This window comes from Bubalus kerabau, chromosome 1 (assembly GCF_029407905.1).
Source record: "Bubalus kerabau isolate K-KA32 ecotype Philippines breed swamp buffalo chromosome 1, PCC_UOA_SB_1v2, whole genome shotgun sequence".
NCBI classification, from domain to species: domain Eukaryota; kingdom Metazoa; phylum Chordata; class Mammalia; order Artiodactyla; family Bovidae; genus Bubalus; species Bubalus kerabau.
In genome coordinates, this window is record NC_073624.1 from 229,659,174 (window position 1) to 229,685,091 (window position 25,918).

Genomic DNA, 25,918 nt, shown 5'->3' on the forward strand with positions numbered 1-25,918 from the left:
CTCAGTTCTTTGCAAAGTAGACAGGAGAGAAAGGAGAACTAACTCCTTTATCATGGAATTTTCTTCAAATAGACCGCATACAAGGGAGAAATGCTGTGGGAAGTCCCCTGTTTCCAGAGACACACGTTGCCAGTGCTGACCGAGCCTTCACTTACACTGAAAATGTGCTGTCTGCTCACAGCCCCCTTTCCATAAGGATGCTTTCCATAACACACATTTGACGGAATGTCCTAAGACACTGACTCACTGAGTCCGGCTGTCTCCATGAACAGTCTGGCCTCACAGGGAGCTTGAAAAACACAAGCTAGCCGGCAACCCTGATTCTGACGCCTACTAACCATGTGACCTCAAGGGACTGCTGTAACTCGTGAAAGCTTGCTTCCTCATCTACAAAACAGGATAAGAATGGTACCTGACTCATAAGCAATGGTGAGGATGAGAAAAACCTGTGTAAAATAAAGCCCTCAGCAAGTGTGGAGCACACTGAAGACACCCAGTGTGTCACCTGTGACACGTACTGGCCACTGTTCAGATTACGGCATGTCCCAGTGTGGTAGGTGGGTGGTGGCTGTCACCACTCTCACTGTCCCCCCAGTCTGTTCACACTGGAAAAGTCAGGGTGATGGGGAGTCTCGGGGACCCTGGTCTCTTCCCCCAGCCTCCCAGAGCCCAAGCTACTCAAGGCTGGGCTTGGGATTGTAGGCCGTGGGGCTGGGCTCCTTTCTTTCCCTGTCTTCCCTTTCTCCTGCATCATCTTGTGTTAGCCTCAGACTGCATTCCCAGGCCTTGCTCAAAAGTCCCAGGCAGCAACCTTCCCTGGGGAGGAAGTCGGGAGCGTGTGAGGCTGGTGAACTCAGCTGGGCTGTCAAGGGGGTGGAAGGGCGCTCTGGGAACACGGGCCCAGAGAAGCTTCACGGTGGAGGGGACGTGGGAAGGGGCCCTACATGGCAGCTCCCACCCCAGCTTCCACATCTTCTCTAGATGCCACGTTGGACCTTTGCCCTCACCCTTCCTGCTTTTCTTGCTCCCGTGCCTGTGTCTCACTGTGGGCTCATAATGGAAGCTGCCGCTGCTCATCGTGGGCTTACAATGTGCCAGCAACCGCGCTTGCACTTGACATCCACCTCATTTGACCTTCACAAACAAGCCAAAGTCCAGAGATGCAAAGCCACCAGCTCGAGATCACACAGCTAGAAAGTGCTACGGGTGAGAATTCAAACAGAGGTCTGCCGGGCTCCAGGGCTAGTGTCTTCTCAATTCTCCCCAGACATATGCCGGAAACCCTAGGGCCCTGGAACCCAAGGAGAACACAGGCCGGAGGACTTGTACCTGGGTGAGGGAGCCGAGGAAGGGGAGCTGTGGGTAAAGAAGCCCCTCCACAGAAGACTGGTGTGGGGCGGTGGGGGTGTACTCACATGGGGCCCCAACCTCAGCCATCTCCCAGGGTAGTGCCATCTGGCTTGCAGATGTGGCCTGTTCCCAGCCCCTCGGACTTCTTGGAAATGAGCAAGACCAGGAGAGGGCCCAGGGCCTTTTGCAACATCTATGACGACGTGAGCTCTGTCTTGTGGTCATCCAGCCAACTGTGGCCCAAGCTCAGGGGACAGCTGGGTTGAGAGTGAACAGCCCAGGGGTCAAGCTGACCTCTGATACTCACCAGGCATTGACCTGAGTACACTGCAGAGCCTCTTGGAGCCTCAATAAGCAAGGAAGTCACTCCTACCTCTGGCAGGGGTTTTGAGCATTTCCGAAGCTATGGGAGGGAGCATTTTGCAGGCTGCAAGCCTTGTGCAGCTGGAAGTGGTCACAGGTGGCCCCAGGGCTGTCCCTTCAGTCTTGGCTACTGTGTTAATGACAAATTTCCATCTACTCCTAAATGGCTCCTTATCCCTGGGTGAGTCTAGAGGTGGAGGCATTGGTCACCGGGGCCTCTGGGAACTTTCCTTCCAAACCCACACTTCTGCGAATGGGGTCTTGGTGCACTGAAAAGGGTAGGCAGCCCCTCTTGCTCTTGGTGCCTAGAGCTCCTCAGAAGAGCCCCCTTTGAAAGCCGGGCAAGCATTGCAGAGAATGGCAGCCTAGGGGCAGAAGGCGGAGAACGCAATGGCATCCCACTCCAGTACACTTGCCTGGAAAATCCCATGGATGGAGGAGCCTGGTGGGCTGCAGTCCATGGGGTCGCTAAGAGTCAGACACAACTGAGTGACTTCACTTCCACTTTTCACTTTCATGCATTGGAGAAGGAAATGGCAACCCACTCCAGTGTTCTTGCCTGGAGAATCCCAGGGACGGCAGAGCCTGGTGGGCTGCCGTCTATGGGGGTCGCAGAGAGTCGGACACAACTGAAGCGACTTAGCAGCAGCAGGGACAGAAGGACAGACGCCTTGAGGCCTGGAAAATCCCAGCAGACTCAGCCTGAGGCATCTACGGATCCAGCAGCAGCCCAGGCTCATCCTCAATCCCTCGGAGCCCAGCAGCCTGGTCAGGATCCACAGGCAACCCAACATTCTCTGATGGGGGCATCCTTGTTCCTTTCAGGCAAGGGCACTGGCTGGTGGGAGCCACCCCTTTTCAACCCTCACACTGACAGAACAAACGTCCCAGAGAAGGGCCTCCTGAGGGCCCGAGGAGGGCAGGCTGTGGGTTCCCAGGACACAGAACTGTGAGTGCCACCCCTCCCCACCCACTGGCACCCACATCCTCCCCTCTACACCACGCCAGCAATAAACCCCCCATCCCATCCTCAGAATGACCATGAAAGCAGGCCTCAGAAAGGGAAGTGTTAACAAGGAAGGCCCTGTTGACTGACGGGCTGAGGACAAGTCAAGGCTGTTGGGTTGGGGTTGTAGGTGAAAAGAAATGGAACCAAGGAAGGGAAAACCCACCAGGAGCCAAGAATCCACCCCCATCCCATGCTCCCTACAAACCAACAAACACAGAGCCTGCATGCTACCAAAACTAAAGGACTTGTGGGAGCTGTAAGGATGGTGGTCATCTTCCCTGGAAAGGAGTAAACGGGGTCGGATTCTGAAAGCAGGTAGATGCGGGGCTATCGGGTTGTCAGCCTCTGATAACAGAAGCAGCTCTCAGGGCTTTGAGAGGGTCAGGTGTGTGTGTGGACTCACAGCGCTTGGAACACGGTGAAGCTCTAGAAACCCACGCAGTTGTGTTCACCGTCCATCACGTTCTTCCCACGCTTACAGCTGTTCGTGGAGCAGGCAGGGTTAGGGACCAGCTCCATAAGACAGGTGGAGAATCTGAGGCCCAGGATGGGGAAGAGACTCCACTCAGATCTCACGAAGATGAAAAAAGAGGAAGACTTGGAAGTGAACAGAGGAAGCAAGACCCTGGGAAGGAGCTGATATGCCAAAGACACAGGGTGCCCCAGGCCTGGGTTATATAACACAGCACACCTGTTTACCTCTGCACACCGCACACGTGCATGCAAACGTGCGCCCCAGCACAGCGCACACACCTGGCCCTCATTCACTAGCAAATGAACCTCGGAGACTGGGTCCAAACAAATTGGATTAGGAGGGCTGCAGGCGCCTCCTCCCCCACACTGTCGGCTCCGACACTGAGCAGGCCTGCAGAGCAGCCAGCTGCGGTCTCTCGGCCATGCTGACAGGTCGGCCTCCTTGGTCCCCTCACCCCGCCCCCGGGCCCCGGGAAGGGGGCCTGGGTCCCAAAGAATGCCATGATGATGGATGGGCTGAGGGAGGTTCCAGGGCTAGCTCAAGAGCACACAGGATGTTCGTGCTTATGCGAGGCTCATTTCTGAGCTGTTTCCAGCAAACCAGCCCCACCTCCCTTCCCTCCCTCCCTTCCAGCAACCTCTCCCACGGTCACCCGGTCACTGCTGCCAGATCCCAGACCCCGAGCAGATCTACCCCCAAATCTCGGTCCACAGCTGGACTGAGCGGGAACCGGTCACTTAGGAGACAATTGCCCTGGGGCTGAGACACAGGCACTTCAGAGGGGAGACGAAATCTGTGAACTGAGAGGACGCCATCATAAAAGTGGCACCTCTATGCTTTCTCATCCGTTGTTTTATTTGATCCTCAGAATGTGCCAGAGAGTTAGGACATTGTGCCCATATTACAGATGTGACTACTGAGCTTCATTCATTCAGTGATCCCATAGCCCTCCTGTCCTGAGCCCTGAGTCTGCACCAGGCCCTATGTGGGGTGCTGGGGAATGACTTGCAGCCTCTGCCTGCATGGCTTAATGGAACAGTCAACTTTTGGCCAGATCACTGAGCACTGGGACCCCCGCCCCTTGATCTTCCTGGGGAGCAGCTCCAGCAGAATCCCTTTTCCATATGGCATGTGTGAGCAGTTGAAATTATCACCAAGAGGAGCCTTAGCAATCAGCCCATTCAGAACACAGACCCTGAAGTCAGACATCCCCGAGTTCAAATCCTGCCTTGCTCTCCTTTTAACTGGATAGCTGTGGTCTTAGTCTTTTGAAGCCTGTTTTCCCACCTGTAAGATGGAAAATACAAAAGCTCCCGCCTCGTGAGACTGACTGTGAGGACTAATTCTTACTTCCCCTACACTTATTCGACACAGGGGCCTGGAGAGTGAAAGGGCTCGGCCAGGGTCACACTGGGGGTTAAGTCATAACCAGGTGGATCCCTTCCCCCTGCCCCCCGACCTGCTTCACCATAAGCAGCCCAGAGCCACAACAGCTGGCCAGTTTGTGCAAGGCCCACAGGGACATGTCCTGGGTCCTGCCCTCCGTCTTGAGTCCTGCCCAGCCTCTGCAGCACCAGAGTCCCAGGTGACCAGTGGTGGCCCCCCGCCCACAGAGACGGCGGGGGGTGGGGGCACTTAGCGGCAGGCTCCCAGCCCAGAGCAGCCTGGCCATATAAGGGAAGGAGCCAGGAAGGTCTCCTCGCTCAGGCCTGGCGAGAAAATCCAGACAGCCACTGTTTATTTTCTCCTTCCCAGCCTCCCCAGAGCTTCCCGACAGAAGACACAGGCTGCCCCCCGGGGCCAAGCGACATTTCCTGAAGACAGTGGGGAACAGGGAAGAAAAAACAGTCCGTCCTCTGGGAGTAGGAGGATGTGGACAGCCAGCACCAGGTAAGATTCTGCCAGGTAAGACTGTGAGGCCACCTGTTCGATTGCCTCTTTTGATGGAATGGGAAACAGGGAGGCAGTGAGAGGTGCTTGTGAGAAGGGATCACACCCCTTGAGTCTCCCTAGTGGGACCCATCTCCTGACTGGGGACCCAGAGCAAGGAAAGGCCTCTTGTGGAGTAACTGGGACAGGAGAGCTATAGACCCCCTTCTCAGTGGGGCCTCATTTGAAGGAGAAATGGGGTCAAGGCCAGCTCTGTCTGCCTCCCAGCAAGGACACAAAACTCAAGGGAGGAGTTCCTGGAGCCAGAGAGTGGCAGAATGACATCTTTCCTGCACCTCTGCCCTCCTCCCAATCCAGCTGCACCACCTTCTTCTCCAGGAAGCCCTCCTAGCTCCCCCAGGGAGGAGGAACCTAAGCCTTCAGCAGTCCTCTCTGGGCTCTCTCTTAGGCCACTTGGGTCTGTCCCCTATTCAACTCACCAAGGGCATTTATCCTTCCATCTCAGCCTGACTGCGCTCCTCCAGGGTAAGGACCATATCAGATTCAGGCCTGTCCCCTCAGCACGTAGAAGACGCATTTGGTTTACTAAATGGATGGATGAAATGGTTAGACCTTGTCCTCAACCCTGATAGACTGGTATAGTGGGTCAGGGGAGGAGATGTTCAGCACGGAGGTTAAAAGTCATGATCCTGAGGTGGCTGTTCTGATAGGAACCCAAGCTGGGCTCCTAGCTCTGTGCCCTTAGAAAATCCCCTTCTCATGGAACCTTGGGATGCATGGGGATTAGCACAATGAAAACATTCAAAACATGATCATTCTTTTTACCATCAGCGTCACTGTGGTCTTTCTAGAGACAAAGGAACAGAACCAGGCAACCTACAGCCACAGAGGATACGGAAGCAAATACCTTCCCCTGGTCAAAGGCCTCAACCTCTGGCCCGGTGTCAGAGTTTCCCACAGGAGCGTGGGAATGCCTCTCATCCATTTCCTGTCTCTGCACCCAGGAGAGCTGCTATCTTTGCGGCAATACTCTGAGCCCAACGGGGTGTGCTGGAAATAGCCACCAATTCCCCTAGTGCAAGCAGGGCTGTGACCCTGGAACCGTCTCCTCCCCTTCCTGGCTCACCATGTGCAATGATAAGGCTCTCCTGACCACCGCACAGCTGTTCTGCAGATTAAACATGGAGGGGTGGTTTTTCAAATGGCAGGCACTCAGATGCCACCCCCCCTTTTTTTTCTCAGATGCCCCCTTTTTAACTTTTGCCATATCTGCAAACAATCATAAGATTTTAAATTTTAAGATAAGTCTTTTTTAATACCTAAAATAGGAAACTAAATACTGTCCATAATTAGGAGATAACAAAGATAAGAGAGACAGTAAATATGCAGCAGCACTCTTACTCGTTCCCCTTGAGCAATGGCTTGCAAGGTCCTGGACTTGAGGGAGATAAACAGGAGCCTGAAAAGTGTCAGAGACATGATAGCACCAAACCGAGGCTCTTTCCCCCCAGAAAACAAGGACTGGAAGCAAACTGACAGGGAACAGCCTGGGTCACTGTGTTTTACAAAGTCTGTGCTCAGGCCACATATGCAGCAAAATTGCGAGAAGCCAAAAGCGGTCAGGTGAAAGAGCTTTGGCAAGAGTCCCGCACCGAGGAATGCAGGGTCTGGCCTATCAGCTGGCCTCCCAGCAGCAAAGGCTCACTTCTGGGGGACGACCCTCCCTGCTTCTTACTGAAAACTCCACGTTGGCCAGGCCAGGCATCTTCTCTTGCAGAACTAGTGGGAGCAGTCCGAGAGTAGAGTAGACAGACTGGGCTGTCCAGGACCCCCCAAGCTGGGTCCTGTTGTTGGAATCACTCCCCAGCCAAACGCAGTTTGGAAGAAGTTCCTACTCATATTAGAGGAAGGCAGTTCTTTGGGTGGGAATACCTCATAGAGGGGCTGACCTGCCCCAAGTGGCAGACCAAAGGAAAACACTCTGCTGTTTGGGGCCTGATGTCAGATTTCCATCCGAGGCATAAGAGACACTAATTTTTGAAGGATGTGAGTGTTTTCCTGCTCTCTCCCAGCCCTGAGAAAAGGCTGCCGGCCCCCTCCGCCCTTCAGACATCCCTGAAAGTACATGTCATCCAGCATCAAGGCCATCACAGTGGTATCAGCAGTGCAGGAGGGCTGCCCTGAGATCTTGGTGGGACAGGAGAAGGGGGTACAGGGCTCTGCCTGCTCACTCAGAGGTTCCCACCTAAACAGGTCTTAAGAGGAAAATGAATGATCTACATGGCCATTCAGTCATCTACCAGCAGCACTCCCTGGGGTCCCTCACCATGTACAAAGGGCTTCACAAGGCCCAGGGATCCCCACCACAAACAAACATGGGTGCTGTCCTCAGGGAACTGGAGTTCTACCCCAGTCAGACCCAAAGGCAAAGAGCTCTGACACTGGAGAGAACGTGGCTGAAGAACATGATTCATTCACTCGGACAACACATATTAAGCATCTACCATCACAAATGCAATCAAGGATGAGAAAGAGGGCAGAGAAGACTTCCCTGGTGGTTCAGTAGTGGAGAATCTGCCCTGCAAAGCAGGGCACTCAGGTTCAATTCCTGCTCAGGGAACTAAGATCCCACATGCCACCGAACAGCTGAGCTCTCATGCCACAACACACACCGCACGAAGACTGCACGTGCCGAAACTAAGACCTAATGCAGTCAAATAACTAAATTTTTAAAAAAGAAAGAAAGAGGGCAAAGGATGTGGACCAGGGAATTCTGATGTCTGAAAAAGTCAAAGAGGGCTTCACAGGAAAAGTGGCCATTTAAGTAGAGACTCATCCCACCAAGAAGAGATGGGCAGGGGAGTGAGAGGGAGTAACACGGTTCCTGAGAGCCCCAAGGTGGTGGGCACAGGATTCCCTGGAGGAGTGGAAAAAGAGGGCAAGGGCCCAAGAGGGACAGCCCAGCTGGGCTAGATAGGGCAGGCCTATAGCCTTTTGTAAGGGTTTTAGAATTCAGCCAGAAGGAGACCTTTTACCATTTTAAACCCAGGAGAAATATGGGCACATTTGCATTTTGAGAAATCATTCTGAGAGGATGGCTGGGAAGGATGGGTGGGAAGTTGGCGGGAGCAGAAGCAAGGGAAGCCAGGTGGGAGGCTGAAGCAAATGTTTGATGATATAAAATATAAAGTACCATGAATGTGCCATTTGGCTGGGATACACCAAGCATAAAGACGAGGTATGGAGTCAAAAAGGTAGACCATCCCCCAGGGTGAGGGGTGGTGGGGCGGTAGAGGGACCTTTGGGATGATGAAATGTTCTAAAAGTGTGGTGATGCTTGTGACACTCTGTGTTGTTGGATTCACGCTCAGTCATGTCCAACTCTTTGTGACCCCATGGACTGTAGCCCGCCAGGCTCTCTTCCATCCATGGAATTTTCCAGGCAAGAATACCGGAGTGGTTTGCCATTTCTTCCTCCGGTGGATCTTCCCAACCCAGGGATGAAACCCTCATCTCCTGCATCTCCTGCACTGCAGGCAGATTCTTTCCCACTAAGCCATCAGGGAAACCCAACTCACCACTCTGTGACTGAACTAAAAAACCATTTCATTGTGTAATTTGAATAGGAGGATTGTATCTCAACGAAACTGTTTAAAAAGAAAAGGAAGGGTGAAGCTTGGTCCCAGAGGGCTCAGATGCCAGGCTGAGGACAGGAAGCACACCCAGTGTAGCTGCAGCAGCCTCCAGGGCAGGACCTGGAGGGAGGAGCCGAGGCCCCTCTAATGCCCCTTCTCCTGCCTAGGGTGGACTCCCTGCCTTCGGCCCCTGGTGCAGAGCGGTGTAGCGTCCTGTCTCCCAGCCTGAGGTGCAGTGCTGCATCTCTGGTCAGTTGGGAGTCTGAGATGAAGCACTGTAGCTCGGGAAGGGAGAAGTTGTTCTGCAGCTGTCGCCAGAAGTGGTAAGTGGTGTGGTGCCTGCAGGCACCAGGAAGGACGGGAGTGTTTCCAGTCTCCAGAATGTCCGCTGAGGAAGCACTGGACTTGAGTCCCATCTGTGTCACTATCTGCTTCATGATTCTGGGCAAGTCCTGACTCCTCTGTGCACCGCAGTTTGTTCATCTGTAATATGAGATTTTGGAGCATTCGGTGGTAGCCATTACCCAGTACCCTGACTCTGCTTTCTCCTGAGCCCATGGCAGACCCGGCTAATCAGTCAAGGTATGCTTTCTTAAAGCATTCAGATGCGGCTTCAGAATCCTTCTTAATGCTAAGTCCTAGAGAGCTGCTATTGATTCAAAGCTGAAACACTTCATCATTTGTGAACTGGTCAATTCCTAAAAAATCTTTCAGACTAAAGACAAGGTCCTGGGCTCTGAGTCCAGCTCTTTACTCTTTGAGGTGTTGCCTAAACTAATCCAAGCATCTCCCAAATATCTGATCCCTCTCAGGGGCTTCAGACTAGTCAGAAATAGCAGAGGGAAACCACTGGGCTAAGCACAATTTTATTTAACCTCCCTACAAGCTTGGGAGGTGGATTTTATTGACCCATTTTCCAGATGAGAAAACCGAAGCTCAGGTAAACAACTTGCCCAAGGTCACACATAAATTATGTTGAGCTGGGCTTGGAGCCTAATCTGTCTGCCTTCAGATTCATGTTCTTACCCACTGCGTGTGACTTGGGAACCTGGGATTGGGGGAGCAGGAGGAGAACACAATAAATCCTGTTCTAGTCTTGTCCTTACATCCTGGGTCACTTTTAGCAAAGACAGACTGAGACATTTTCCAGTAATCCTATAGACTTCCTTCCTCTTCTTCCCACCCCCCACCATTGTATTTATCTCACCTTTCAAGTAGGTCCTATACCATCCCATTTTATAATTAGGGAAAACTGAGGTTAAGTGAGTTGCTGGAGGTCACCAGTAAGGAAGGTGCCAAATAGAGACTGGGAACCAGAACTGTCCAGGTGGTTTCGAGTAGAACCCTCCCTCTGGCTGGAGGCTCAGGAATACACACAATCCATGGCAACTGAAGCGGGGGGTGGGGTGTTACCAGATGACTTCTGGTCGACAACATGGCCTCTGACTACAGGAAGGTACTTTCCAGGGCCACTGAAGTTCCAGGCACTACCCCCTCCCCTGAAGCAATCATCCACATCCCGCCAGACATGGTGGCCACACTGGCTTCTGCAGATGGGGCTGGATGCAGAAGAAAACCCCAGCTGGTCCTTAGGGATATGGCAGGGCCTTGGTGCTGAAGGCCACTCTCTCACCTTGTCCTCACGGTCCAGTTTTCCCAGGAATCCCTTAGATGCTAAGATGGGGATTCCTGGAAATACTGTTCTTGAGGTCATGGTTTAACAGCTGGATTCGCCTCCTTCCCACCCCAAGTTGCCCCCGCGGGACTTGGGCTCAAGCACGGCATGAGGTCACGTGGAAGGCCATGCACTGGAGGTAAGAGGACTTGAGGACTGTGTTCTTGACCTTTAAATTGCTTTTCTTTCCATTTTGTCCATTTCGCAACATCCTGTGAGGCTGGAATGGGAACTTCACCTCTGTCCTACTCTTGGGAAATTTGTCCAGACACTCAGTTGAGCAGTGGTTGAACCAGGACACCATAAAGCTTGTGTCTCTTTCCACCTCCCCCAACCCCCATCCCACTTCCCAGCATGCCAAGCAGTGGTAGGGGTGGGGTCACAATATCAAATCCACATTAGTGATAAACAAATAAATATATGATAATTTATTTTAAAAGTTCACTAGATCAGTTAACGTAAACTAAAAATCTGTAAGTTTTAGTTCGATTTGGAATACCACAGAAAAATTTTGTAATTTTTCATCAAGGTAGAGAAGACAAAAAAGCTCAGACTGCCCTCTTGTGGTGACGCCTGCCACAACCCTGGAGAACCCAGGAACACTGCGCTGTCCTACACACACACACACACACACACACACACACACACACACACACACACACAGACTCCTTTTGAACCAGCTTAAGACCCATCCACCATTTCATTACCAATGATGTCTCCATCATTTACAGTTTAATTTAACTCACATTACCTGGCTTTGTCCTCAAAACTCCTGAAGGTCAGTGAGATGGTGAAGTTCAGAGAGGTGAAGTGACCAGCCCCTGGTCACCCAGATAGCATTAGGCAGAGCCAGGATCTGTTTCGAGTTCAGTGACTCGGCCAAAAGTAAAAACTACAAAAATAAAAAATAAAAGGAAGACATCTGAATAGATGCAGAAAATGCTGGCTGAATGCCAGAAACCTGATGTGGCCCAGGTGCAATACTAGAACTTTTCACAAAATCTTCCTAGTGCTTTTTATGGAGTTTGTAGAGACAAGAGGTGCCATGACCGCAGGATCCTTACTTTGGGGTCTAGTAGCCATGTTCCCAGGGACCAAGTGGCTCCCACTTATGTATCAGGCTGTCTCTCTTAACAGGCCATGCTGCAGACAATTTACAAAGTATCAGATTCCCGGCCCTCTCCTCCTCAGAGACTGGAGCGGGCCTGACCATGAAGAAATCTGATTTGCTCCAAATGATAATAATAGCTTCCACTTATTGAGTATTTGCAACTTACCAGGCACTGTGTTAAACACTTTCACAAGCGTTGTTCCATTCAATCTTCACACCAACTCAGTGAGATAGGTTCTATCACTTATTCCACTTCACAGATGACGCAGCCAAGACACAGACGTTAAAAGACTTGTCTAACATCACACAGCTGACAAGTTGTAAGACTGAGTCAAATCAAGTCTGTGTTTATACTTGTCACCTGCCCCTGCCCCCTCTCTCGAGAGCCATTTGGCCTGGTCTGGCTGGTAGAGCTGTCTCCTGTGGCTTCCCCTGGGGCAGATGGTAAAACAAACCTTCAGCGAAACCCAAGCGGTCCCTCCTGTGTTCTGTGACTAATAATAAAGTGTGAGACCCTTGACTTGTGTCCTGTGTCTTTTGGGAACATGAGAGGAGGGCAGGGGAGGTGAAGGCAGCCTAACAGCCTGTATTAGTTCACTAGGGCATCCGTAACAAAGTGCGACAGCCTGGGCGGCTTAAGCAATAGAATGTTATTGTATCATAGCTGTAGACTCTGCAAGTCTAAGAGCAAGGTGTCGGCGGGCTGGCTTCCTCAGAGGCCTCTCTGTCTTGTAGACAGCTGTGTTCTCCCCATGTCTTCAGTCTGTGCATGTCAGTGTCTTAATCTCTCCAGACAAGGACATCAGTCCTGTTGGATTAGGGCCCACTCACAGGTCTCATTTAACATAAATTATTTCTTTAAAGACCTACCGCCAAATATCGTCAGAGTCTAAGGTACTGCGGGTTAAGATGTTCATCATGAACATAGTGCGGGGACACAATCCAGCCCACAGCACAGCCCCAGTTGAGGTAACCCTAAGGTGACTTCACACTGCTGGACATTTCCAGGGGCCAGCTACACAGCAACCAGGACCCACATCAGGATAGTCAGAAGCTCCAGGAAGGTGCCAGGCTGTGTCTGAGAACACCCACCAAAGAGGGAGGGGAGGCAGAACGTCCCACAAGGTGAGGTCCCCTCGGGCAGGGGCCAAGGCGCAGGCTGAGGAGCCTGGCCACGCGGCAGCCTCTCTCCTTCAGTCCCAAAGGTGTGACTGACCAAGTGGAGGAGGCGAGACAGACTCTGAAATCACACCTCACACGGTGCCAGGAATCAGGGTGAATGCAATATCAGCTGCACCAGAGGCATCATGCCCAACTGTGCGGACATTTTAAACACACTTCTCTACCTTTGGCACTGACCCTCCAAACTCCGATACATTCTGAGGGGGAAAAAATCAACATGACTTCCTACCTGCTGATTCCCAGATGCCCAGGGCCTCCCCTCGATGCTCCTTTGAGGCCCAAAACAAGGCCTGCATGCCTGCGCCGCACTGCAGAGGAGCCCAAGGTCCCACAAGGCCCAGGGCAGCAGCTGGGGAGCCACAGGGCCGAGGAAGAGGCCGGAGGAGGGAGAGCTCCCCCGCCACCACCCAGCGGTCCACCACACCCCACGCCCCGACGACACACCCTGTTCTTGTTCAGCTTTGGAGCGTCAGTCACTGGGGCCTCTCCAAACTCACGGGCCTGGTCCTGCTGAAGTCCTTCTAGAACATTCCCTCACACCCCTGGGGAATTATCACTAAGAAGCAGCTTCCTGACTCCCACAGGCGGGTTCTGCTCCATGGTTTGAGATTTCCCCGCAGTGGAGGGAGGGGTGGGTGGGAGCAACACCAAATGTCCAGCAAAGCTGTGTCCTCTCCATTTACCTCTGCCAGCCTTCTTGACTGGGCACCCGTATGCGCCTGCTGCTGGGGATACAGCAGTGAACGAGACAACCAGAGAACTCCGCCTTGTGAGGAGGACTCGCTCACACACACACACACGCACACACACACACACAGGTGTGAGGTCTCGAGCTCCTCTTCCAGAATTTCAGCGTCGAGACCACTTCTGAACACAGCCATAATGTGGTAACACTCTCTCAAATACGTCCCGACATGCCCAGGCAAGCCATGGGCCTCTGTCCTGTGGGGAGCAGGAACTGGCACCCCCTGACAAGTCTGGTGACAGATCTTCCAGCAGTTAGAACCGGCACCTCCTTTTACTGACAGGGCAGCCGGGACCAGGTGCCTCCTGGGGGCGTGTCCAAGAAGGCGGCGTGACGCACGCAAGAAGGAGGCGGTGCCCTCTTGTGGCCCACCCTGGAAAGACAGGCTAATTTAGAAAGAAGGACTTCTTTTGTTATTATCAATGACCATTATCTAACATATTTGCATAGGATTCTGCATCTCAAAAGGGGGTTTCCCAGGTGACGCTAGTGGTCAACAACCCGCCTACCAATGCAGAAGACAGAAGAGATGTGGGTTTCATCCCTGGGTGGGGAAGATCCCCTGGAGGAGAGCATGGCAACCCCCTCCAATATTCTTGCCTGGAGAATCCCAAGGACAAGAGGAGCCTGGTGGGCTAGTCCATGCGGTCGTAAAGTGAGACACGGCTTAAGTGACTTAGCACATATGTGCACTGCATCTCAAAACACTTCTCATCTCATGATCTCACTTGATCCTTGTTTTAAGAAGGGCACTCCAAAATTGCTACAGGCTATGGTCTGAGGATGCTTTTTGGAGAAGGAAATGGCAACCCACTCCAGTATTCTTGCCTGGAGAATCCCATGGACAAAGGAGCCTGGTGGGCTACAGTCCATGGGGTTGCAAAGAGTCGGACACGAGCGACTAACACATGGTCCGAGGATGAAGACAAAGGAGGTGAAAAGGACGGCTCTGACCCTGAGGGATCCAGCCGGAAGCCGAGAGGAAGACAGTCTAGTCCAGGGAAGGTTGCATGCCTCCAGGAGTCCTACGGGCCTGTCCTACGAGCCTGACCGGCAGCCTGTGCAAGCTAATCTCCTTGCTGTGAAAGGAGAGTAACTAGAAGAGGGGACTCAGGCCTGTCTGGGCATTTCAGACCTAGACAGCCCCGCTCCAGGTCACGGAAGCAGGCAAAATGAAAATCAACCCAGCAGGAAGGGGATTGGTCTGAATTTGCTCCTTCTGTGTAAAATATGGGGATGGCACCCAAGTGGCCTCACTTTGGGGACATCAAGAGCCATGTCGGTTGCACTCCAGTCTGTGGGAGCCTGGAAGAAACCATAGCTATATTAATTTAGAAACTGTCCCCTTTGCCTTAATCCATATACCACTCTAAAATCCCAAAACTGTTTCCTTGGCCTGCTCATGCCACAATTTCTGACAGATGGGTATGCACATCAATTTGTACACCTCCAGTGACAAGGACCTCACCATCTTACCAGCCAGGCCATGTCCTTGATCAGCAGGGATCGTTGGGAAGTCCTTCTCTTGGAGTAAAAGCTCTGTCATTTTCCCTAGCTCCTTTGCTGCCCACGCTAAAAAAGATGCACAACTTGAGAGTTGTGAGTGAAGTTTATTTGGGGCAAAATGAGGACTGCAGCCTGGGAGGCAGCATCTCAGCTCTGAGAGACTGCTCCAAAGCGGCAGTGGGGGAAGGCCAATATACAGGGTTTTGGTGAGGGGGAGTTCAATACCAAGAAATACTCATTTTACAAAAGGTTTTTTTTGTTAGTCATAAGGATCTGATGTCACCATGAAGAGATTTAGTGCTTCTCTAAATATGAGGAGATGCAAGGATTGAGATCATAAAATCTGTTCCAAGACCTGTCCCACCAGATTCCCTGGAGCACAGTGTCTCTCTCTACCCTCAACTCCCTCAGGGATTGTTGAAGGTCAATAGCTGTAGCAGCATGAGTTTAATTTCGGTAGAGGCAGATGGCAAATGCCTTTGTTGTTCAGTCCTTGGTGATGCTCTTGGTAAGTGCCAATTTGTAGTTGACACAAAGATGTACAAACAGTGGCTTTGGCTTCTTTCTTCTCCTCCCAGATAAACATGCCCAGGGCTCCCAGTGGGCCTCTGAGACTGAATTTAAGTTTGTTTCCCTGCCTGCACAATCAAGACCCCTTCTTTGGGGTCAGGACGTCCTTTGAGAGCCTAATAAAAACAATCAACCATCTCCAAGAAAATAGCACTACTCACTACTTTAGGCCCTTTCTTTAATACATGGCACAGTTTCCAGAAAGTGGTTGGCCTTTAGTACTTATTTATGTATTCAACAAATGTTTACAGAGAACCTACCACATGCCAAGCACTGTTTCTGGTGCCCAGGATGGAAGGGTGATTAAAACAAATCTCAGCTCCATGAATTTACAATCTGGAGCAGGAGAGAGACACAAACAAATCAGCCACCACATCTTTAATTTTCTATTGTGACAAATTCAAGGAAGAAAATGGACAGTGGTACAATGAGAAGTGGCAGGATTAGGAGAGCTGTTTTAAATTGGAAGGTCGGGGAGGGCCCTGGGGGGTGGGATGGGGCTGACATTTAAGTAGAGATCTGATGACCAGAAGACACTGGGATGGAAGGGGGTGGGGGTCAGGCAGGAACAAGGATGGGTGTCAAGACTCTGAGGTGAGGGACTTCTCTGATGGTCCAGTGGCTGAGACTTTGGGAGCCCAATGTAGGGGGTCCAAGAACTAGATTCCACATGCTGTAGCTAAGATCAAAGATCCTAGATCCCCTGTGCCACAACTAAGACCCAGCACCACCGAATTAATTAATTAGTTAATTAAAAAAAAAAAAAAGACTCAGGCAGAAGGAGACCAGGAAGACTACAGCGTAGAGTGAAGGAGGGTGTATAAGACGTGGTTGGGGAGCACAGGGCCAGGCTGAGTGGATGGTCTGGGTCCCATCTAAGTGCAGTGAAAGATATAGTCAGGTATACATTTGAAAAGATCACTCAAACCGGGGAAGGAAATCAAAACATATTCCCCTCTCATGTTTCCTTATATCTGCATAGAGAAATCCTAGAAAAATACAAAAGAACTTAATAAAGAATGGTTACTTAGAAAAGCAAGACTTCTCATATTTACGTATTATGTTGTTTTGTTTTGACATTTGAATGAACTGAATATTTTACCTGTTAGTTTCTTCTAGCTGCCATAACAAATTATGATAAACTAGGTGACTTAAAACAATAGAAATGTATTCTCGCATAGTTCTAGAGACCAGAAATCCACAATCAAGGTGTTGGCAAGGCCAGGTTCCCTCTTAAGATCCTAGAGGAGTTTGCTCTTGCTTCTTCCATTTTCTGGGGACTCGGAGCATTCCTTGGCTCATGGCTATGTCACTCTGCTCTGCTCTGCCTCCTTCTCTGTGGTCTGACAAATCTCCCCTGTTTGTCTCTTGTAAGAGCATTTATCACCAAATCAGGGCCCACCTGAATAATCCAGTATAATCTTTTTATCTCGAGATCCTTAACTTAATGACATCTGTAAGGATCCCTTTTCCAAATGAGGTCACATTCACAGATTGCAGGAATTACTGTGTGGACTTACCTTTTGGTGTGCCACCATTCAATCCATCACAATGCCTATCCGAAAGATCAAAGTGAACTTTAAAATGGGGCTCTAGCTCTGGGGTGGCAGAGGGACTGCACATTGACAGATAGAGGAAGGAGGTGAAGGGAGGTAGGTACGTATGTGAGCAAGGGTCCACTGGACCCTGGAAGGATCGGAGGCAGGATGGAGTTCAGTTCAGTCCACAGTCTTGTCTGACTCTTTGGGACCCCATGGACTGCAGCATGTCAGGCGTCCCTGTCCATCACCAACTCCCGGAGCTTACTCAAACTCATGTCCATCAAGTTGGTAATGTGATCCAACTAGCTCATCCCCTATCATCCTCTTCTCCTCCTGCCTTCAATCCTTCCCAGCATCAGGGTCTTTTCAAATGAGTCAGTTCTTTGCACCAGGTGGCCAAAGTATTGGAGTTTCAGCTTCAGCATCAGTCATTCCAATGAATATTCAGGGCTGATTTCCTTTAGGATGAACTGGTTGGATCTTCTTGCAGTCCAAGGGACTCTCAAGAGTCTTCAACACCACAGTTCAAAAGGATCAATTCTTTGGTGCTCAGCTTTCTTTATAGTCCAACTCTCAGATCCATACATGACTACTGGAAAAACCATAGCTTTGACTAGATGGACCTTTGTTGGAAAAGTAATGCCTCTGCTTTTTAATACGCTGTCTAGTTTGCTCATAACTTTTCTTCCAAGGAGCAAGCATCTTTTAATTTCATGGCTGCAGTCACCATCTGCTCTTACAAGAGACACACAGGGGAGATGTGTCAGACCATAGAGAAGGAGGTGGATTTTGGAGCCCCCCAAAATAAGGTCTGTCACTGTTTCCATTGTTTCCTCATCATTTGCCATGAAGTGATGGGACCAGATGGCATGATCTTAGTTTTCTGAATGTTGTTTTCACTCTCCTTAGTTTTCTTAGTTTTCACTCTCCTCTTTCATTTTCATCAAGAGGCTCTTTAGTTCTTTTTTGCTTTCTGCCATAAGATTGGTGTCATCTGCATATCTGAGGTTATTGATATTTCTCCCGACAATCTTGATTCCAGCTTGTGCTTCATCCAGCCTGGCATTTCTCATGATGTACTCCACATATAAGGCAAATAAGCAGGGTGACAATATACAGCCTTGATGTACTCCTTTCCCGATTTGGAGCTAGTCTGTTGTTCCATGTCCAGTTCTAACTGTTGCTTCTTGACCTGCATATAGATTTCTCAGGAGGCAGGTCAGGTGGTCTGGTATTCCCATCTCTTTCAGAATTTTCCACAGTGTGTTGGGATCCACACAGGCAAAGGCTTTGGAATAGTCAATAAAGCAGAAGTAGATGTTTTTCTGGAACTCTCTTGCTTTTTTGATGATCAAACGGATGTTGGGAATTTGATCTCTGGTTCCTCTGCCTTTTCTAAATCCAGCTTGAACATCTGGTATTTCATGGTTCATGTATTGTTGAAGCCTGGCTTGGAGAATTTTGAGCATTACTTTACTAGCGTGTGAGATGAGTGCAATTGTGCAGTAGTTTGAGCATTTTTTGGCATTCCCTTTCTTTGGGATTGGAATGAAAACTGACCTTTTCCAGTCCTGTGGCCACTGCTGAGTTTTCCAAATCTGCTGGCATATTGAGTGCAGCACTTTCACAGCATCATCTTTCAGGATTTGAAATAGCTCTGCTGGAACTCCATCACTTCCACTAGCTTTGTTCCTAGTGATGCTTCCTTAGGCCCTCTTGACTTCACATTCCAGGATGTCTGGCTCTAGGTAAGTGATCACACCATCGTGATTATCTGGGTCTTGAAGATCTTTTTTGTACAGTTCTGTGTATTGTTGCCACCTCTTCTTAATATGTGCTCCTTCTATTAGGTCCATACCATTTCTGTCCTTTATTGTGCCCATATTTGCATGAAATGTTCCCTTGGTATCTCTGATTTTCTTGAAGAGATCTCTAGTCTTTCCCGTTTTATTGTTTTTCTCTATTTCTTTGCACTGATCACTGAGAAAGGCTTTCTTATCTCTCCTTGCTATTGCAGGATGGAGGGACCCTCATAAAGCATGCCCCCACCATTCCTGGGTCTGATTTTGGTACCTTCCCTGAGTCTGGGAAGATAAGAAGACAAGGAGGCTCCAAGGAGGTGAGATTGAGAGGGAGAAGTTGTAGACATTTAAAGCAGAAGTTACCATGAAGGAAGCTGGATGTATGTGGCAAGGCCTGCAAAAACCTTCAAGGGATCAGAAGCCTCAGGTGGACAACAAGCCCAGGCTACAGAAAACCCATCACCTCCTTTGTTTGGAAAGCTCAACATCTGATGCAAGCCCACATCACAGTCACATCACAGAGGTAGTTGTGACTCAGCTTGGGAAATCTAGGTTTCTTCCATCCTACATTTATGCAACCAATGCTTTGACTCTAAATGCAAGACTTCTTGTCTTCAGTGTAAATTTCAGGATCCCTGTGACTAATCTTTCCACATAATTCTGCCTCCAAACCAAACAGGGCAGTATGCATGGTATGATCCTAATTTCCTAGGAGAGAAAATGACTCTCTTTAGGTGTGTCTACAGCAATAGTAATCTTCACTGAGGTATTATGCTGAGTACTGCATGCTTTATTTCATTTAATTCTCTCCATCACACTTTGAAGAAGGTGCTATCATTATTCTCACCTTACAGAGAAAGACAATGAAGCTCAGAGAGGTTAGATGCCTTTCCCATGGTCACCCAGCTGGTAACTGTTAGGACTGGGACTTGTACCCTGGCAGTCTTGGCTGTTGTGTCTATAATCATTACTGCCTCTCCTCATTCATGCCCTCTTATGGATATAAATGCTCATACAAAGTTCAAGGAGATACCTACAGAGCTGTTAATAGTGACTGATTCTGAGAAGGGTATGAGAAGGACTACACAATCTCTAGTTCTGCCCTGCTTTGAATTATCTTCTAGGAAAATGATTTTGTATTAATATAGAAATTCCTATCTATTTATTTATCAAAAGAAAAATCTGGAAGAACATACACCAAAATGTCAACAGCATTTACAGCTGGGGAGCATGAACAGGAAACTACCTTTATTAATTTGGTGTTGTTTGAACTTTATACAACAGGCATACACTGCTTTTGTAAGCAGAAAAAGGCAATTAAGACTTTAAAAAGAGAAGGAAAGTGGAGAGGGGAGTGACTCAGCATCTCTTCTGGGATCCCCAGCAGCTCCTGACAGAGGCCCTGCCACCTTCACCAGCCCCTTTTTTACTTCTCCCTCCACCCCCTGTGCACATCCTAACCAGAAAAACCTGTGTCTGGGCAGCATCTGGCCTGCCTCTCCCTTCTTCCAGCCTCTAAACTAGGCCACTGCCAATCCCAGTCCCACAAGGCAACACTATCCCCTCATCCTCCATTAGCAGTTTTGTAGTTTATGAAGTGCCTTCCCATGCCAGCTCACAGATCATCTTCCCAGACACTGTGAAGTGGATATTCTCATGCCCATTGTACAGATGTGGAAGCTGAGGCCCAGCGTGGCTGAACTCATTGCCCAGAGTCACATAGAGTCTGGAATTGTGCCTGGACTGAGATTCCCAGGCCAGATCTCTCCAGTGCTGCATCAGTTCAAGCTCATCTCGGAAACTTGTTTCAGGACCTAAAATTGACCTGTTGGATCTTGTTGAGACCTCTGACAGAGGCGTTCCTGTACGCTACAGAACCATCCCTCAGAGCCTTACCCTGCACTGCCGAGGCCCTGGGGCTGAGCCTGAAGAGAAGGCGGAATGGAAGAGCCTTTGGGCCCAGATGAAGGAGTGTGGGAAAAGGGAGTAGGAAGCCAATGTGCTTACAAGGCAGGAGCAGACAAACCCAGCAGTCTAGGGCAGGTCATGGGCTTGGGTGGAATCCTGAATATAACTTTGATCAAATCACTTAGTATCTCTCGGCCTCAGTTCTCTCATCTGGAAAATGGATATTATAATAGTATCACCTTGGGAATTCCCTGGTAGTCCAGTGGTTAGGACTCTGTGCTGTCACTATCAAGGGCCTGGGTTCAAATCCTGGTGGGGGAACTAAGATCCCACAAGCTGTGCAGCCAAAATATAAATAAGTAAAGAAAATAATACCATCATCTTAGAAAGTAGTTCTAAGGACAACGAGCAATTCTTGTAATGCATACAGCACAATGCCTGGACATAATACATACTGACTAAAAGCTTCTTATTATTACTAACCCCAACCAGTTACGTTCCTTCCGGTGAACATTTACTGAGAGGCCACAACCGTGCCAGGCCCTCAGCTAAGCACTGGGGACATAGAAATAAAGTGGATGCAGCTCCTGCTCACTTAGATCACAAAACATCAGGGGAAGCCAGCGCAAAAGGAAACTAACCATTCCTATAGAGGGAAGGAATAATGGCTGGGGTGGCGTTAGGCAGGATTGGTGGAGCCTTGAAGGCCAGGCTAATCTATCTGAGAACTTCTCTTGTCTGCCTGGGACCCAGGGCAGGTTTCACAGCAGGAGAGTGGCTGACCCAGTCATCTCACTTAGAAATGAGATCTTAGACCCTACTGCCCCACAGGGCCCCTGGGCCATCATGGAGGCAGGCATAATGGGGGAAGGGACAGAACAGGAGGGAGGCCACAGAGGCCTATCCTTGAGGTGGGAACAATCTGGGTTCAAGTGACAGTGGCTGGTGGACTGGGTGAGGCTGCCCAGAGAGGTCAGGAAGGAGAGGTTCAGTCCTGGAGAAGGTGGACGGGGAGGAATCCATTTAGACTCAGGCAACAGCAGAGTGAATGGGCCTATTTGGGGAGTGGGGCTGATCACTGGTTGGTGCCTCAGGCGATTTTGCTTTCTTGCTGCTTCTCTGTGCTTCCCCCTTTTCTGCACTGAGTAACTAGTAAAGAAGAGAGTGGGCTATCTCTGGGAGCCCAAGGCTGGGAACCAGGTGGCCCTGTCTCACTGGAGGGACACGCCCAGGGCAGCCCGTGAGAGCAAACGAGCCCTCCTGGGGAGCTCCTGGGTCTGGTGGGAGAGGCTTGGACACCTGGAGTGGCCATTGGCAACTCGTCCTCTCGGTGTTTCCCTCTACCCCCTCTCGGTGTTTCCCTCTACCCGGAGGGATAATGACTCTATAGCAGAGGCAGTGGGTGGGGTGGACGCGCCTAGGTTCCCCCTCCCCCAACACACACACACACACATACCCTCAGGCTCCCGGGTGTGTCGGTGTCAGCATCATTGTGCACCCGGGCGTGGGCCGCCAGCTCAGCAAAGTCGCTGTAGGACTGGCCTGGGCGCCCGGAAGAGGCAGGCTGCGTTCTGCTCCTCACCGCCCACTTCCCCAGTCTGGCCCAGTTGCTCCAATTAGTAGGGCAGCCAAGACCAGTGAACTGAGAAAGGTTCATGCTGAGTAGGAAAAGGCCTGGACTCGCCCGCCTCCCCGTATCCATGAAGCTACCGGAGGGCAAGCCTTGGGCACTTGATAGTCTGCATTCTGTATGAGCAACCAGCTCTCTGGGTTCCCCCACCTGGGCCTCAGTTTCCCCTTCGAGCAGCGAGCCAATGTATACATTCATTTTCTCTTCCTGGCATCCAGAGAGTGTCAGACCTGCAATAAGCATCCAAGAGACAATAAACTCGGATCCTAGGCCTTGGAAAGCATCCCCCTGAGCCCAGCGAAGCGGGTGGGGTGCGGTACGAGGCCGGCTCCCCTCTGCGCCCGCCGGCGACGGACGCCCGGAAGAGGGCGGCAGAGAGCGGGATCCCAGCGCAAGGGAGCCGTGACCTCGTCAGTCCACAAAGGCGGAGGCCTGGGGATTTTCAGCCTCACTGCTGTCAGGAAAGTTTCACAAGGGCCTCTGGCGCAGCGGCATTCTCTTGGATCTTGGCCCCGGGGTGGCCCACCCCTCATCACTCTCCTACCCCCGGAGGGGCAGAGCAGCCTTGGGGCTGGGGCGGGGTGGTGCAGGGGCGAGGTGGGGATGCCCAGCTGTGATCAGCGTGCGGAAGGAGGCCACAAGGGCAGAGGAAGGGCGGGGGGGCCGGGGGTTGGGGATGGGGGCGGGGAAGCTGCCGGGACAATCTGTCGAGGAAGGATCACAGGGTCGGGTAGGGGGCTGGTCCTAGAAGCAGCTCACACCCAGCACTTTCTTTGTCTGTGAACCAATCCAGAAAACTAGGTTTTCTGAATATCACGCTGATGCTATGATGGGGGATGGACTTAACCCACACACATACATACATACACTTCTGTTCTCCCATCAGCATGCTCTCAACACACTCACACTAACACGCATTTCCACCCAAAACACACCCAACTGATACACACAAACACATTCATATCGCACCAACACACACATTTCATGATCACACTTACACACGTTCACACAAACACGCTTACACACAGGAATGCACATCCAGTTTCACCCAACTTTCTTCATACTCACAGTTGTGTACACGCATAACTCACATACATTCATACTCTCAAGCACATACAAGCACACACCCATTTTTTTCACCCAACTCTCACAAGTACTCACACACACAACTTGTACCCATACACACTCACTCACACTCACACATTCACACACCTGAAGGCCTTTCTCAAGAAGAGCCAGTGGAGTCAGGGGGCTGTCTGCCAGCTCTGGTCCCTCATGTTGGGTTCCAGGGTTAATCCCAGCTCTCAGAAGACTGTGAGCCATTGCCTCCCACCCACTTTCAAAAGGGATTTGAGATGATTTAGAAGGTTAAATCCTAAATAAAACAGGATAATGAAAAAAGAAACACAAGAGGGTAGAAGCATTAAAAGCGTAACTCATAATTAAAAAATAAAACAATACAAAAATTTAAAAAAAAAACAGTAGTGTGTGTTGGATGGTGGATGCTATTTAAAAAATAAAACAATACCAAAAAAAAATTTTTTTTAAGCGTAACCCTTGTTTCTCCAGACCTGGGCCTTCTAACCTTGTAAGGACCCAGTGATCTGTGATTTCAGAGCCCCAGGATCAGCCTCATGGTCTCATGACCATCCCTCTGCACTCGCCTTCCCATCCACCGCCAGTCAGCCTCTTGAGCTGAAACCTTCACCTTGGCCTCTCTCTCCCACCAGTTGAGTTCCTAGCCACTGAAAAGCAGAGTTCCTCTCCTTATCGTCCTAGAGTTTCAATTCTCAAGCTCCATTGATCTGACCCGTAGTCTTGACCTTTCCCACCACCATCTCTCAAAAAGGCCCCCATTCAAACAAAACACCCAGTAACACATCCTGATATTTTGAAGTTGCTCAAGTGGGCATTTCAGTCAGCTATCGCTGTGTAGCAAACCGACTCAAAACTTAATGACTCAAAGCAGCAATTTGAGGGAGTCTCCTGGTGGTCCAGTGGTTAGGACTTGACAGTTACACAGCAGGGGGCACGGATTTGATCCCTGGTCAGGGAACTAAGTTCCCGAATGCTTCTTGTCAAAAAAAAAAAAAAAAAAGGGCAGCAATTTGCTCTTTCTTGTGATCCTTAGGTTTGGGTGGATTCATCTGGGCTCTATTTGGTCTCTATTTGGTGTTGGGACTACTCAGTCTACTGCATTCAATTCAGTTCAGTCGCTCAGTCATGTCCGACTCTTTGCAACCCCATGGACTGCAGCACGCCAGGCCTCTCTCCATCACCAACTCCTGGAGCTTGCTCAAACTCATATCCATTGAGTCAGTGATGCCATCCGACCATCTCATCCTCTGTCGTCCCCTTCTCCTCCTGCCTTCAATCTTTCCCAGCATCAGGGTCTTTTCCAATGAGTCAGTTCTTTGCATCAGGTGGCCAAAGTATTGGAGTTTCAGCTACTGCATTCAGCTGCATCCAACTGGACTGACTGCCTTCAGGCATGGCTAAATCCAGAGGCTCAAGTAATGTCATCAGGAATGTACCACACTTCCTGTTCTCTGCTCTGCTTGCCTGGGGCTAAATGTCCAAGATGGCTCCCCTCACGTGCTTAGTGTCTCCACTGTGGTGCCTAGAACATCTGGGGCTGCCTAGACCTGCTCTCTCACATGATCTCTCTAGCAGATTAGCCAGACTTCTTTATATAGCAGCTCAGGTTGTAAGAGAGCAAAAGCCAAAGCCGCCAGTCCTCTTAAGACCTAAGCCTGGAACTATCACAGCATCCCTGAAATCACATTTTATGGGTCAAAGCAACTCATAAAACAAACCAAGATTCGTGGTTTAAGAGGAGGAAAATGGATTTCACTACCCAATGGGAAGAGTGGCAGCCATGCATAGGGATGAGAGGAATCACTGGCAATCACTTTTGCAGGCACTCTGCCACAGTTGGCATATTCATTAGCTCCCAACACATTTCCTATGAAAGAAACTGAGCAAAAAAAAAAAAGAAAGAAACTGAGCAGCAGGTAAATCTAGCATCTTTGGTACCTTAGCATTCTTAATCACAAAACTCGTATCTCTACTTTCAGGCAGAACTGTAGTTTGGTTAGTATATAACTGAGGACTATTTCATTTGTGAGTGATGGGAATGAGTTCAAACTGGCTTAAGCAAAAAAAGAGAGAGAGAGACTATATTGACTCATATATAGGGAAATTTAGGGAAATACTGGGCAGTTCAGGGATGGGCTGGCCTCAGAGGCTCAACTCACGTCCTCAGGAATGTGTTGCTGCCGTCTTCTGTGTTGCCTCATTCCCTCTTTCTCAAGCAAACTCTTTCTACAAAGTGCAAAGATGGCCACCAGCAACTTCAGATTTGCATCTTATCAGCCTAACACCCCCAGTGGGAAGCATGTACTTCTCCCACTCTTCAATAATATCAGCAAAAGTCTCAAGGGTGTCATGTAAACATCCCAGAGTGAATCATAATCCAATTCAGGAAGCAATCACTGTGACTTCAATTAGCCAGGCCTGCACGTCG

General features: G+C 50.1%; 1 protein-coding gene and 1 long non-coding RNA gene across 9 annotated transcripts in view; both read right to left on the reverse strand.

Moving 5' to 3' along the window:
- Positions 1-3,264, reverse strand: part of IL17B (interleukin 17B) — a 33,829-nt gene extending 30,565 nt beyond the window's left edge. For 6 of the 8 annotated variants that reach the window (XR_008706198.1, XM_055558087.1, XM_055558098.1 and 3 more), the window contains exon 1: positions 3,126-3,264. The gene's annotated coding sequence lies outside the window, so the exon portion shown is untranslated. The remainder of the gene's footprint in view (positions 1-3,125) is intronic. The other 2 variants (XM_055558071.1, XM_055558080.1) reach the window with 1 other exon arrangement.
- Positions 3,265-9,019: 5,755 nt separating this feature from the next.
- LOC129635298 (uncharacterized) lies at positions 9,020-22,706 on the reverse strand. Its single transcript, XR_008706211.1, has 3 exons — positions 22,219-22,706; positions 11,149-11,289; positions 9,020-9,205 (listed from the first exon to the last, which is right to left on the reverse strand). It is a non-coding gene; the product is annotated as an uncharacterized LOC129635298 (long non-coding RNA).
- Between the last annotated feature and the right edge of the window lie 3,212 nt (positions 22,707-25,918).